General features: G+C 38.8%; 1 non-coding gene across 1 annotated transcript; it reads left to right on the top strand.

The window, feature by feature from the left end:
- Nucleotides 1–457: 457 nt before the first annotated feature.
- On the top strand, nt 458–564 carry LOC111897342 (small nucleolar RNA R71). Its single transcript, XR_002852232.1, has one exon. It is a non-coding gene; the product is annotated as a small nucleolar RNA R71 (small nucleolar RNA).
- The last annotated feature ends 8447 nt before the right edge of the window (nt 565–9011 follow it).

Below are 9011 nucleotides of genomic sequence, written 5' to 3'. Positions count from 1 at the left end.
CTCCTTCTGCTTGTATTTTTCCTCCTTAGCCTTCTTATACTCTTCGTACGGGAGCCATTCCTTCTTAGGTTTTCGCCAATTTTCGTCGTATCGATCGCCGCTTGAATAGAAGACTTGAGCTTTCTTATTTCCATTCTCATCCAAATCACAATCCTTGGTGAGATGGGGCCCTCTACAATTTTCACATCCCACCCTCATAGCATGGATTGTTTGATCCATTTTTGTCATTCTTCTATCAAGACTATCAAGCTTAGCTATCACCGCCGCTATGCTATCATTTGCCGCGTTCACTACTCCCCGACTTACTTCGTTTCTTGGATTGTGGTATTCTCTAGAGTACTTAGAGAATTATTCAATTAGCTCCTTGATTACCGGGGGCGCCTTCTTCGTGAGCGGACCTTGACTTGTGGTGACATTGAATCCATCGTAGAAAATGGAGACCTCTTGTTGGCTATTAAGGTCGTGATGTGGGCAATTTCTAAGCAAACTCTTGTACCTTTCCCATGCTTCATAAAGAGATTCTCCGGGCTGTTGCTCGAAGTTGGCAATTGCTTTCTTTAGCTTGGCTATTTTGGAGGGTGGACAAAAGTGATTTATGAAGTCCTCTTTCATCTTGGCCCATGTGGTGACTGATCTGGGAGGAAGTGACTTTAGCCAATCCTTTGCAGCTCCTTTGAACATGACTGGGAGCATGCGAAGAAGCTGGGTCTCGCGGGGGACATTCGGTACATTGAAGTAGTCGGCCACATCGTTCACTTCGTCCAAGTGTTTGTAGGCGTCTTCGTGATCCTTCCCATAAAAAGGAATCTCCTTGAGTTGAGCGAGAATATGGTCTTTTAGTTCGAAAGTGGAAGTTGCGGGAATTACGGGCTGCACAACTCCCGGGCCGGTGTCATCGCGCATCCTCTTCTTCCATTCCCCCATGGGGACTTCATCGATATTAGCCATAGTGATGACTAAATCGTCTTCAAACTCGGAGTCGTGCTCGAATGTGGATTCTTCTTCTTCCTCGGTCTCGTATTCGATATCTTCTTGAATTGGGTCTTCAATAGTCAAAGAGGCACTGGATGCTCCGGATTCGCTGCTCCTCTTCTTGCTGAAAATAGACTTGAGGTTTTTGAGTGGCAAGTTCTTTGAAGAAGCGGATTCTCCAACGGCTTTGCCTTTGCTCTTCCTTAGTGCGAATTCCGGGTCTTCAAGAGGGGGAACCAGAGGTGTATCAGATCCTCAGGTCATGAAACAACTGTAAACAAAACAGAAAAAAACGCGTAAAAGGAACAAAAATAAAATATTAAAACTGAAACAACGATGTACTCGCTGAGTCGGCACGAGTGCACTCGGCGAGTTCAAGGCAAAAACAAAAAAAAATTCTAGTTACTCTAAAAACGGAATTTTATTAAAACTAATTCTATTTACTGAATTGCTTCTTAAATAACTTTGTGTGAGATAAATCTCACACAAAGGATCGATTAAATTAGAATTTAATGTTAATTTTTAGAACCGTTCCCCGGCAACGGCGCCAAAAAACTTGATGTGTGCAAACTCACTTAGTTTTAAACCTACTTTTAATTATCAAATAACACACAAAATGCAGTGAACCTATCAATTGTGGTATAGTTAAATAAGCAGGGTATCGATCACAGGGAACGGCAAATTAAAATTAAAAACTAATTTTATCTAAGTTAATTAATAAGTAGGGGTTTTATCTAGCTTTACAAGACTAGAAACTTACTAACTATTACTTACTTAAAACAAAATACTAACTAGATTCAATAAATGGAAGGGAACTTCTGTTTAGTTCAACTTAGTTGATTCTATGGTTGATTTCAAGGTAATGGTGCGATGGATTAATTCTTTCGTTGGTTACCGATTCAAGTGATTAGATTCGCATTCACTACACTAATCCTTAGCAAATAAACTAATTTAAACAGTGGCCAGTTGTCTAATTTAATTAGATTTACTAGATTAATTATTCAGGTTAATTTAGACTTGCAATAGTTAACTAATTTAATCTTTTAATTAACTTCTTGTTTGATGGTCATCTTACAAGCTTGCACATGAATTTACTTAATTTTCTTATTAATTCTAGTTTCATATTCATTAATCCTAGACATATGGCATAGTGATCACATAGCATATGAGGTTAATAATCAATAGATGTTCATGCTAATCAATTATCTTCCTATTAACAGAAAATTAATTATTATTCACACACAAGGTTCTTTAGCAAGCTAAAATAACAAAAATTCACCAACTTATAATTAATCCTACCAATCAATCAGACCATATTGTCAGCTTTGTATCCCCAAACAGAAGTCTAAAGGTTTTAACTCATAATTGAAGTAAATAATAGCAAACAAACAAAGTCAAATTGTTTAACCATAATGATAAAACAAAAGAATAAGTGGAATGATGAAATTTTGCCTCAATTATTCTTCGGGATTGAATTCTAGCTTCTCTCGTCGTCTTCTAGGGTTTTTTCTGCCTTCTCAATCGCAGCTAAACTCTTCTGAATCGTTCCAGAATTCTCCTCTATCGTTCTGAGGAGTTATCTTTATATATACGAATCGACTCGTCGAGTCAGGTGGCGACTCGTTGAGTCCATCTCTCAGTCCCCATATTGTGATAAGTCTCTGGGATCCCGAGTCATTATCTTCTCGATTCTTTGATCGGACTCGTCGAGTAGTCGACCCTACTCGCCGAGTAGGTGTTATTTTTGGTGGTTTTCTTCTTTGTTCCATTCTTGATCTCTCAACCGCTTCTCCTGCTTCCGAGCTTCATTTTTGGACTGAAAATATAATTCAAACACTTTTAAGTACCTTTTGTCCATAAAATGCAATAATTTAGCTAATAAATGAATAAAAATCTATACTTAATATGAACTAAATATGCACATATCAAAATCAATCTTGTAGATCTGAAGTTGGTTTGTGCCCTAGAAGCTCTAGAAGGTAAAAAGCTTGGAACTTTATACTTGTATGACATAGATCTAGTCATTTTAGCTTTATGGAAGCATTCTTGTCCCAAAAGTCCCAAAATGGTGCATGTTATGTTTTGGACGAAATAATTTGTCCTTTCAAACCTTAGAAGAGGTCCTAAGTGATAAAAATGGTGTCCCAATAGCTAGATTTGTCTCATGCATGAAGTAGGAAGGTCTTAATGGATTAATTCAATGTGTTAAAACTTTCTAGACGTCTAAAATGATAAAGTTCGAGACTTTATAGTCCTATGACACATTTGGTTAATGGATCTAGAGTTTAGGCTTAAGTGCTTAAGCCATTAAGCACTTATTAGGGTTTTGGCGAAACCCCGCGTACGCCCAACATAAATCCAATACACCCAGCATACTGGGTCAACCAACCCGATGGTGGTCAACATCTGGACGAGTACGCCCTGCATACCAGAGGAGTACGCCCAACGTACATCCTCTTTTGGGCCTTTGGCAATTGGGCTTTAGGTTTTGGGCTGTTTATGGGCTAGTTGGATTTGGGCATTTGCTAGACTTTATGAATATTATGTTTTGGGCCAAGTTTTGATAAGGAATCTTGGAATTAGGCCCAATTAGGGAGTTGGGCCCAATTTGGTAAATTGGACCAATAATAGGCTTGCCATAAGGACTTTCAGGGTTATGGAATTGGCATTGGTCTTTGGCCCAATAAAGAGGATGAACATGATGGATTGTGTGGACCCTTTTAGTCAAGATTGTTAGGTTGTGTAATGACTTGGTATTTATTATTTGGAGAGTTCAGGATCTTTGGTGAGGCAGCGATTTAGGACTTCGATTCTTTAGTTTGGATTGGTGTTGCGAGGTGAGTTTTCCTCACTATACTCAAGGGTCTAAGGCACCAAGGCCGACCCTTTTGGATTGCTATCCTGATATGTTATATGCTCGAGTATTGTTATAATCTATTAGATCGGTATCCATGTAGATAGGATGTTATATGTTGTTATGATCTGTTAAATCAGTATCCTGGTAGATAGGATGTTATATGTTGTTATGATCCGTTAGATCAGTATCCTGGTAGGTAGGATGTTATATGTTGTTATGATCTGTTAAATCAGTATCCTGGTAGATAGGATGTTATATGTTGTTATGATCCATGAGATCAGTATCCCGATAGATAGGATTTTATATGTTGTTATGATCTGTTAGATCAGTATCCTGGTAGATAGGATGTTATATGTTCTTATGATTCGTTAAATCAATATCCTGGTAGATAGGATGTTATATGTTGTTATGATCCATGAGATCAATATCCTGGTAGATACGATGTTATATGTTGCCATGATCTATTAGATTGGTATCCTGGTAGATCGGATGTGGTTATGTTTAGTGACCTATAGTTTGGTCTGAATATATGTATGCTGGTAGGAGATTACATGTTATATGTGCACATGATTGATTGGTAGACTGTTATATGATTATCTGATATAGGTGCACATGTTTGATTGGTTGGGGGGGGGGGGGCATTCCAACCCGATAGTTGTGGGCCGAGAGTATTCCATCCCGAGGATGATTAGACTCATAGTATGTTGGCATTTCAACCCGATGGTTGAGGGCCTGGGGTATTCCAACCCGATGGTTGATTGGAAGCATAGTATGTTGGCATTCCAACCTAATGGTTAAGGGTCTGGGGTATTCCAACACGATCGTTGATTGGACCCATAGTATGTTGGCATTCCAACCCGATGATTGAGGGCCTGGGGTATTCCATCCTGATGGATGATTGGACCCATAGTATCTGTTATATATGTGTTGTGTGTGGGCATTCCAACCCGATGGTTGAGGGCTTGGGGTATCCCATCCCGATGGATGATTGGTCCCATAGTATGCTATTTGTTATTGTATGTGTATCGTTGGGTATATGGGTATTTTGGGGGTAACTCACTAAGCCTTCGAGCTTATGTTTATTGATTATTGTTTCAGGTACAACGGATGACTGCGGGAAGGCGAAGGCGTGACCGTACACTTCCTCGATTTATGATTATGTTTTCTAGGAAGTCTGTTGCTTAGATAATTTTGAAAACACTTTGTAATAATTAATGGTATTTTGGATTTTAAAAAGTTTTAAATTGGCTTGAATTTTATGGATGTTACACTGAACCCCATCAAACACAAGGGGCTTCGTATTGTCGAAGTCCTAGTATTTGAAGGTTCTCCCCACGCCAATCCCCGCAACAGCGACGACTGTGGTAGCTGCAACAACATCAGTCTAAAAAAGTGTCGTGTATCAGTCATCAAAGAACTCCATCATGGTGGTCTTGATAGACCTAAATAGCCCCGATATCTGCCCCATACAATAGAAACAACCTCAGCATGAATCATCTCCCTATCTTGGTCCTCAGTCAACCCTAGCCTATCCTGGCCAATCTCTCCTGCTCCTGATCCGGATCCTGTCTCAAATCGCCTCGTAACCACCATACTGAAAATAAACCAGAAAATATTAGATGAGGCACATATCATACCATATGAGCCATTCCACAACAAAACCTTAGGGGGTTGTGACTTCCCTGCTACGCATACGGGTCCTGTGCTTCTAGTAGTACGGGACCATACTACCTTCCACACCTACCCGTATTTGTCTTAGAAGGTCATCAAAACAACCCTAACAACACACACTTGGATATGCACACATCCTGTTCTCACTTCCTAGAGAAAGTAAAAACATCCCTTAACTGGCTGGCTAATTCCCACATAAATCATCCATGAAACTTCCACCACCCTAGAACCTATAGACAGTTAAATACCTAATTCTACCCTCAGCCCTTCATCATAAAAGAACAGGAAATAAGGCTAAACCAAACATTCTAAGGCCATAGAATCTTAGTTATGTATAACTATGGTGCATACACTAAGTAACTACAATAATGATGTCAATTCCATACAAGAAAGAAACCCTAGGCTATCAGGCATCAATAATCAGGCAATTCTATCATGCAATTCCTGAATATCCCTAGTCTATCACTAGCACACTATTCTATCAAATAACTGTGTGGGTAACTTGGGGAATACTTATTGGCTCAGGCTGATCATACACATAACATCCTTCCATGGTTACTTTTGAAAATAATTTTGAAAATCATTTTTAAAAGTCTTGTAGTTCCTTAGTTTGAGCCTATATTCACACGGATGTTCATCCAATTCGCTCAAACCAAGGCTCTGATACCAACTGGTAACATCTCAATAATCACAAAAAATATAAAGTTTTCAAAACAACCCATTTACTAAAAATAAGTGTTTACATAACCATTGTTTCCAAAAACATTATTCAAATTCAGAGTCTCCCAAGATCAACAACATAAAAGCCATGATGTATATGGTCACACCTTCACCTTGCCACGATCCTTAGAAGTACCTGAAACAAAAATAAAACTATAAGCCAACTCTTAGTGAGTTCCCCCCAAAGTACCACCACATAAACATAACAAACTACAACATACATATAGAGCCTTCAACATTACTGGACTGCCTCGCTAGGCCTTCAGCCTATCTAGACCATTCTCTTGGACTTTGGCCTGACTGGTCTGCCTCATAAGCCTTCAGTCTATCTGTACTACCCTATGTATCTTGGCCTTCAGTCTCATCTGGTCCGTCTCAACCCAGTAACCATCACACATCAACATACACCATAACAATCAATAGCTAGTAGATACAAGTAGTCATACAGATCTAACAGATCACTACAGCGTAACAATATCCTCTATACTAGAATATAGATGTAACAGATCACTACAACATATCAACATGCAGTAAACCAAGATATCAATCAAATGGGCCAACCTTGGGGCCTTCGAGCCATAATTACAGTGAGGAAAACTCACCTCTCAATCCGTACATAGTCTGAATAAATCAATACTCTGACAACCGGCACTACTCGATTCCTAGAAATTAGAACATTTCCCATTCTAGATTAATAACACCTCCCAAAATACCCTTGGTCAACTCAGTTAACGGTCAAATGTCAATACTCTGAGCAGAGTACGTTGGGTGTACTCCTTTGTACACATGGCATACTTGTTGGTTGATCAGACGAAGGGACTTAAACCGCGTACGCAAAACGTACCTCTTAGTACGCCCAACGTACGCACCTGGTCATCCCTTGTCCCCATTAAGAGCTTAATACACCAATGTTTCACGTCCAAAGTCAGATCCAAGTCTCAAATAATGTTTTTGACCATAAAGTTTCCAACTTTGTGGTTTTGCATGGCGAATAAGGTATTAACATCAAAAACCTCAACCACTTAACCCATTAAGACCTCAAAACAATTGCATGGAAGGAAAGATATGATCAAGACTACATTTTTATGCTTCTAGACACCTCAAAGTGGCTGAAAGGACAACTTAAATGGATTGGAGTAGCTTATAATCAAAATAACCAAATAATGGGACCAAAAGGACACAAAATCCATGGCTAACTTAGATCTATGCATAGAATCATCAAGTTCATAATTTTATACCTCAAAATGGATCTTGAACGTGAGGTGTTCCTGGATCTATAAGGTATTGATCTTCTAAAATGATTATTCTTTCTTCATTTTGCTTCAAAGGCATCACAAACACACAATTTTGAGCTCAAAGGATCACAAACAAGATATTAGTTTTGCAAAGGTCGAAATGAAGGTTGGAGGATGGAGAGGTAATGAGGATTGAAGAGTTAATGATGCTTATATATGGACCAAACCCTAAAAATTAGGGTTTGAGAATTTACCACATACGTTAGGCGTACGCAGTGTAGGCTAATCATACTAGGGAGGGTCCGCCTAGTATGCCTAGCGTATACAACGTACACCCAATGTACTAACCTCTTGGCAAAAAATTAACAAAATACCACTATGGGCCATTTTCAAGCTTCCTTATACCCAATGGCTAAAAATAAAAAACATTCATACTTACGAGTGAATTTAGGAAATACCTCAAGCCGGGATGTTACAGATCCTAGGGAAACGGGGCAGGTTGTTAAGGAGGTTGATCTCAAATAAGGTGACATCAAAGGTACCACTCAATTATAGGTCTTAACACCGTGTTCCTCTCGAGTACAAAGAATCTATATATCCTTAGTTAGAAGTAAGTATACAATACTTTTTATATGTATTAAATTTTATACTTTCTAAATATTTCTTTTACTAATCAAATATGTTATTTTTTGCAGACATATTTTGATCTTTATAGCTATCGGGGTACAAATTTATGGGAAGCCATTCGAGCGGCTGTCCAAGCTGACTGCCAAAGAGCATATTAAGAACACAAGCGTGATGCAAAGTTTCGTTTTCACGAAGTCGGAAGATATGTGGACGTGGAAATTGTAAGAAGAAAACCACCGACTGAGTGGAACAACAGGACATGGAATGACTTGATTGATCAACTGTTTTTGACCCTAGGTTATATGTATCAGTCGGCAAAAGGTAAAGAAAGTAGGGTGCATCGATTGAGTGGAACAATAGGACTTGGAGTGACTTGATTGATCAACTGCTTTTTGCTAAGGGTGAACACTTAAATGAGTCTCATTGACTCACTTGTGCCCTCGAGGAGAGACACGGATATACCCACATAGTTGGAAGAAAACCAAGATGTAACAATCATCTACTTCCAAACAATGTTTTAAAAACCGGTTTGAACGGGACAGTGGGATCGGTTGGACCGCGAACTGGGGAAGGAAACGGTTCAACAAACACCAGTTTTATGTCTATTTCTAAACCAGAATGAACCGTCCGATTTTTACAAAACCCGGTTGAACCGCTTAAAATTTAACCGATTGAACCGGTTTAATTGAAGAAAAACACATGGATTGATGTAAATGTAACGCCCCAGATTTGGGCTAATCAATTTAGAGATAACAAACGTTAAAAATAACTTTTTGATAGAAGATTATTTAAAATAAATAATCTTAACCAAGTTATAGTATATTTCACAAGGATTCCGCAAAATAAAAAAAGCTAAAATCCAACTCATAACAAAGAAGTTATGACCCGTTGAAGTTTTACAGCTAAACCGATACGACACCGCATAACGT

This window comes from Lactuca sativa, chromosome 6, assembly GCF_002870075.4.
Source record: "Lactuca sativa cultivar Salinas chromosome 6, Lsat_Salinas_v11, whole genome shotgun sequence".
In the NCBI taxonomy this organism is placed as follows: Eukaryota; Viridiplantae; Streptophyta; class Magnoliopsida; order Asterales; family Asteraceae; genus Lactuca; species Lactuca sativa.
This window is presented reverse-complemented; position numbering and strand designations above follow the sequence as displayed.